We start from the raw sequence: 6,805 nt of genomic DNA, 5'->3' as shown, positions 1-6,805 counted from the left end.
TATCCTTAGAAACTAGTGGACTAAGGAATTTTCTCGATTATGGAGGTGGTAAAAGAGTTCGTCGTAAAGGTTACGACGATGCAAGCTTGACACCTATCCGGATAGCTCTGAGTAGAGAGACCGGATACATATAATGGAGCAATAATTTAGAATAGCTCCAAGTAGAACAGTTGTTTGGAATAGCTCCAAATAGAGCGTGGTAGCTGCATCTAGGAGATGACATAGAGATTTGTAAAGCACACACGGATCTGAAAGGTTCAGATCCGTTGACTAAAACCTCTCTCACAAGCAACATGATCAAACATAAAACTCATTGAGTGTTAATCACATAGTGATGTGAACTAGACTACTGACTCTAGTAAACTCTTGGGTATTAGTCACATGGCGATGTGACCTGTGAGTTTTAATCACATGGCGATGTGAACTAGATTATTGACTCTAGTGCAAGTGGGAGACTGTTGGAAATATGCCCTAGAGGCAATAATAAAAGTATTATTATTATATTTCCTTGTTCATGATAATTGTCTTTTATTCATGCTATAACTGTATTATCCGGAAATCGTAATACACGTGTGAATACATAGACCACAATATGTCCCTAGTGAGCCTCTAGTTGACTAGCTCGTTGTGATCAACAGATAGTCATGGTTTCCTGGCTATGGACATTGGATGTCGTTGATAACGGGATCACATCATTAGGAGAATGATGTGATGGACAAGACTCAATCCTAAGACTAGCACAAACGATCGTGTAGTTCATTTGCTAGAGCTTTGCCAATGTCAAGTATCTCTTCCTTCGACCATGAGAGCGTGTAACTCCTGGATACCGTAGGAGTGCTTTGGGTGTATCAAACGTCACAACGTAACTGGGTGACTATAAAGGTGCACTACAGGTATCTCCGAAAGTATCTATTGTTTTATGCGGATCGAGACTGGGATTTGTCACTCCGTGTAAACGGAGAGGTATCTCTGGGCCCACTCGGTAGGACATCATCATATTTGCAATGTGACCAAGGAGTTGATCACGGGATGATGTGTTACGGAACGAGTAAAGTGACTTGCCAGTAACGAGATTGAACAAGGTATTGGATACCGACGATCGAATCTCGGGCAAGTAACATATCGATAGACAAAGGGAATTGAATACGGGATTGATTAAGTCCTTGACATCGTGGTTCATCCGGTGAGATCATCGTGGAACATGTGGGAGCCATCATGGGTATCCAGATCCCGCTGTTGGTTATTGACCGGAGAACGTCTCGGTCATGTCTACATGTCTCCCGAACCCGTAGGGTCTACACACTTAAGGTTCGATGACGCTAGGGTTATAAAGGAAGTTTGTATGTGGTTACCGAATGTTGTTCAGAGTCCCGGATGAGATCCCGGACGTCACGAGGAGTTCCGGAATGGTCCCGAGGTAAAGATTTATATATGGGAAGTCCTATTTTGGCCACCGGAAAATGTTCGGGATTTTTCGGTATTGTACCGGGAAGGTTCTAGAAGGTTCCGTAGTGGGGCCCACCTGCATGGGGGGACCCACATGGACGTGGATAGTGGGGGCAAGGCCCCACACCCCTGGTCAAGGCACACCAAGATCCCCCTTAGAAGGAATAAGATCATATCCCGAAGGGATAAGATCAAGATCCCTTAAAAGGGGGGATAACAATCGGTGGGGAAGGAAATAATGAGATTTCTTTCCTCCCACCTTGGCCAACGCCCCAATGGACTTGGAGGGCAAGAAACCAGCCCCTCCACCCCTATATATAGTGGGGAGGCGCATGGGAGCTATACACGAAGTTCTGGCACAGCCCTACCTCTCTTCCTACTCCTCCTCTCCCATGGTGCTTGGCGAAGCCCTGCTGGATTGCCACGCTCCTCCACCACCACCACGCCGTTGTGCTGCTGTTGGATGGAGTCTTCCTCAACCCCTCCCTCTCTCCTTGCTGGATCAAGGCGTGGGAGATGTCACCGGGCTGTACGTGTGTTGAACGCGGAGGTGCCGTCCGTTCGGCACTAGGATCATCGGTGATTTGAATCACGACGAGTACGACTCCATCAACCCCGTTCACTTGAACGCTTCCGCTTAGCGATCTACAAGGGTATGTAGATGCACTCTCTTTCTACTCGTTGCTGGTCTCTCTATAGATAGATCTTGGTGACACGTAGGAAAATTTTGAATTTCTGCTACGTTCCCCAACAGTGGCATCATGAGCTAGGTCTATTGCGTAGATTCTTTGCACGAGTAGAACACAAAGTAGTTGTGGCGTAGATGTTGTTCAATATGCTTACCGTTACTAGTCCAATCTTGTTTCGACGGTATTGTGGGATGAAGCGGCCCGGACCGACCTTACACGTACTCTTACGTGAGACAGGTTCCACCGATTGACATGCACTTGGTGCATAAGGTGGCTAGCGGGTGCCAGTCTCTCCCACTTTAGTCGGAACGGATTCGATGAAAAAGGTCCTTATGAAGGGTAAATAGCAATTGGCATATCACGTTGTGGTCTTGCGTAGGTAAGAAACGTTCTTGCTAGAAACCCATAGCAGCCACGTAAAACATGCAACAACAATTAGAGGACGTCTAACTTGTTTTTGCAGGGTATGCTATGTGATGTGATATGGCCAAGAAGAATGTGATGAATGATATGTGATGTATGAGATTGATCATGTTCTTGTAATAGGATTCACGACTTGCATGTCGATGAGTATGACAACCGGCAGGAGCCATAGGAGTTGTCTTTATTTATTGTATGACCTGCGTGTCATTGAAGAACGCCATGTAAACTACTTTACTTTATTGCTAAACGCGTTAGTCATAGAAGTAGAAGTAGTCGTTGGCGTGACAACTTCATGAAGACACGATGATGGAGATCATGATGATGGAGATCATGGTGTCGTGCCGGTAACGATGATGATCATGGAGCCCCGAAGATGAAGATCAAAAGGAGCAAAATGATATTGGCCATATCATGTCACTATTTGATTGCATGTGATGTTTATCATGTTTATGCATCTTGTTTGCTTAGGATGACGGTAGTAAATAAGATGATCCCTTACAAAATTTCAAGAAGTGTTCTCCCCTAACTGTGCACCGTTGCTACAGTTCGTCGCTTCTAAGCACCACGTGATGATCGGGTGTGATGGATTCTTACGTTCACATACAACGGGTGTAAGACAGTTTTACACAGCGAAAACACTTAGGGTTAACTTGACGAGCCTAGCATGTGCAGACATGGCCTCGGAACACGGAGACCGAAAGGTCGAGCATGAGTCGTATGGTAGATACGATCAACATGAAGATGTTCACCGATGATGACTAGTCCGTCTCACGTGATGATCGGACACGGCCTAGTTGACTCGGATCATGTGATCACTTAGATGACCAGAGGGATGTCTATCTAAGTGGGAGTTCATAAGATGAACTTAATTATCCTGAACATAGTCAAAAGACCTTTTGCAAATTATGTCATAAGCTCGTGCTTTAGTTCCACTGTTTAGATTGTTCCTAGAGAAAATATAGTTGAAAGTTGATAGTAGCGATTATGCGATCAGTAGAAAGCTTATGTCCTTAATGCACCGCTCAGTGTGCTGAACCCCAACGTCGTTTGTCGATGTTGCGAACATCGGACATACACGTTTTGATAACTACGTGATAGTTCAATTAAATGGTTTAAGTAGAGGCACCAAAGACGTTTTCGAAACGTCGCGGAACATATGAGATGTTTCGAGGGCTGAAATTGGGATTTCAGGCTCGTGCCCACGTCAAGAGGTATAAGACCTCCGACGATTTTCTTAGCCTGCAAACTAAGGGAGAAAAGCTCAATCGTTGAGCTTGTGCTCAGATTGTCTGAGCACAACAATCACTTGAATCGAGTGGGAGTTGATCCTCCAGATGAGATAGTGATGTTTCCCCAAAGTCATTGCCACCAAGCTGCTAGAGCTTCGTGATTAACTATAACATATCAGGGATAGATATGATGATCCTTGAAATATTCATGATTTTTGACACCGTGAAAGTAGAAATCAAGAAGGAGCATCAATTGTTGATGGTTGGTGAAACCACTAGTTTCAAGAAGGGCAAGGGAACAAAGGGATACTTCATGAAACGGCAATTCAGCTGCTGCTCTAGTGAAGAAACCCAAGGTTGAACCCAAACCCGAGACTAAGTGCTTCTGTAATAAGGGGAACAACCACTGGAGCAGCATTACCCTAGATACTTGGTAGATGAGAAGGCTGGCAAGGTCGATAGAAGTATATTGGATATACATTATGTTAATGTGTACTTTACTAGTACTCCTAGTAGCACCAGGGTATTGGATACCGGTTCGGTTTCTAAGTGTTAGTAACTCGAAATAAAAGCTACGGAATAAACGGAGACTAGCTAAAGGTGAGCTGACGATATATGTTGGAAGTGTTTCCAAGGTTGATATGATCAAGCATCGCACGCTCCCTCTACCACCGAGATTGGTGTTTGCGTTGAGCATAGACATGATTGGATTATGTCTATCGCAATACGGTTATTCATTTAAGGAGAATAATGGTTACTCTATTTTTGAATAATACCTTCAATGGTCTTGCACCTAAAGGAATGGTTTATTGAATCTCGGTCGTAGTGATACATATTTTCATGCCAAAAGATATAAGATAGTAATGATAGTACCACTTACTTGTGGCACTGCCATGTAAGTCATAATGGTATAAAACGCATGAAGAAGCTCCATGTTGATGGATCTTTGGACTCACTCGTTTTTGAAAAGTTTGAGACATGCGAACCATGTCTATTGGTGTATATGCATGAAGAAACTCCATGCAAATGGATCGTTCGGACTCACTTGAATTTGAATCACTTGAGATATGCAAATCATACCACATGGGCAAGATGACTGAAAAGCCTCATTTTCAGTAAGATGGAACAAGATAGCAACTTGTTGGAAGTAACACATTTTGATGTGTGCAGTCGAATGAGTGCTGAGGCATGCAGTGAATATCATTATGTTCTTACTTCACCGATGATTCGAGTAAATGTTGAGTATATTTACTTGATGAAACACAAGTCTGAATTATTGAATGGTTCAAGTAATTTCAGAGTGAAGTAGCAGATCATTGTGACAAGAGGATAAAATGTCTATGATATGATCATAGAGATGAATATCTGAGTTACGAGTTTTGGCACACAATTAAGACATTGTGGAAATTGTTTCGCAATTAATACCGCCTGGAACACCATAATGTGATGGTGTGTCCGAACATCATAGTTGCACCCTATTGGATATGGCGCGTACCATGATGTCTCTTATCGAATTACCACTATCGTTCATGGGTTAGGCATTAGAGACAACCACATTCACTTTAAATAGGGCACCACGTAATTCCGATGAGATGACACCGTATGAATTATGGTTTAGAGAAACCTAAGTTGTCGTTTCTTAAAAGTTTGGGGCTGCGACGCTTATATGAAAAAGTTTCAGGTTGATAAGCTCGAACCCAAAGCGGATAAAATGCATCTTCATAGGAAACCCAAAACAGTTGGGTATACCTCCTAATTCAGATCCGAAAGCAATATGGATTGTTTCTAGAATCGGGTCCTTTCTCGAGGAAAAGTTTCTCTCAAAATAATTGAGTGGGAGGATGGTGGAGACTTGATGAGGTTATTGAACCGTCTCTTCAACTAGTGTGTGACAGGGCACAGGGAGTTGTTCCTGTGGCACCTACACCAATTGAAGTGGAAGCTTATGATATTGATCATGAAACTTCGGATCAAGTCACTCCCAAACCTCGTAGGATGACAAGGATGCGTACTACTTCAGAGTGGTACGTAATCCTGTCTTGAAGGTCATGTTGCTAGACAACAATGAACCTACGAGCTATGGAGAAGCGATGGTGGGCCCGGATTCCGATAAATGGCTTGAGGCCATAAAATCCGAGAGAGGATCCATGTATGAAAACAAAGTGTAGACTTTGGCAGAACGGCTCGATGGTCGTAAGGCTAATGAGTACAGATGGATTTCAAAAGGAAGACGGACAATGATGGTAAATGTCACCATTAAGAAAGCTCGACTTGTCGTTAAGATGTTTTCCGACAAGTTCAAGGAGTTGACTACGATGAGATTTTCTCACTCGTAGCGATGCTAAGAGTCTGTTGGAATTATATTAGCGATTACTGCATTAATTATGAAATCTTGCAGATAAGATGTCAAAACATTGTTTCCTCGACGATTTTAATGAGGAAAGGTTGTATGTGATACAACCGGAAGGTTTTGTCAATCCCGAAAGATGCTAATAAGTATGCAAAGCTCCAGCAATCCTTCTAAGGACTGGAGTAAGCATCTCGGAGTTGGAATGTATGCTTTGATGATGATCAAAAATTTTGGGTTTGTACAAAGTTTATGAGAAACTTGTAATTCCAAAGAAGTGAGTGGGAGCACTATAGAATTTCTGATGAGTATATGTTGTTGCCATATTGTTGATCGGAAATGACGTAGAATTTCTGGAAAGCATATAGGGTTATTTTGAAAGTGTTTTTCAATGGAAAGCCTGGATTAAGCTACTTGAACATTGAGCATCAAGATCTATAAGGATAGATCAAAATGCTTAATAATACTTTCAAATGAGCACATACCTTGACATGATCTTGAAGGTGTTCAAGATGGACCAGTGAAAGAAGGAGTTCTTGCCTGAGTTGTAAGGTACGAAGTTAAGACTTAAAGCTCGACCACGGCAGAATAGAGAGAAAGGACGAAGGTCGTCCCCTATGCTTAAGACGTAGGCTCTTCAGTATGTTATGCTGTGTACCGCACCTGAAGTG

This window comes from Triticum aestivum, chromosome 6A, assembly GCF_018294505.1.
Source record: "Triticum aestivum cultivar Chinese Spring chromosome 6A, IWGSC CS RefSeq v2.1, whole genome shotgun sequence".
In the NCBI taxonomy this organism is placed as follows: domain Eukaryota; kingdom Viridiplantae; phylum Streptophyta; class Magnoliopsida; order Poales; family Poaceae; genus Triticum; species Triticum aestivum.
The sequence above is the reverse complement of the archived record's forward strand: the minus strand, read 5'-3'. Positions refer to the sequence as shown.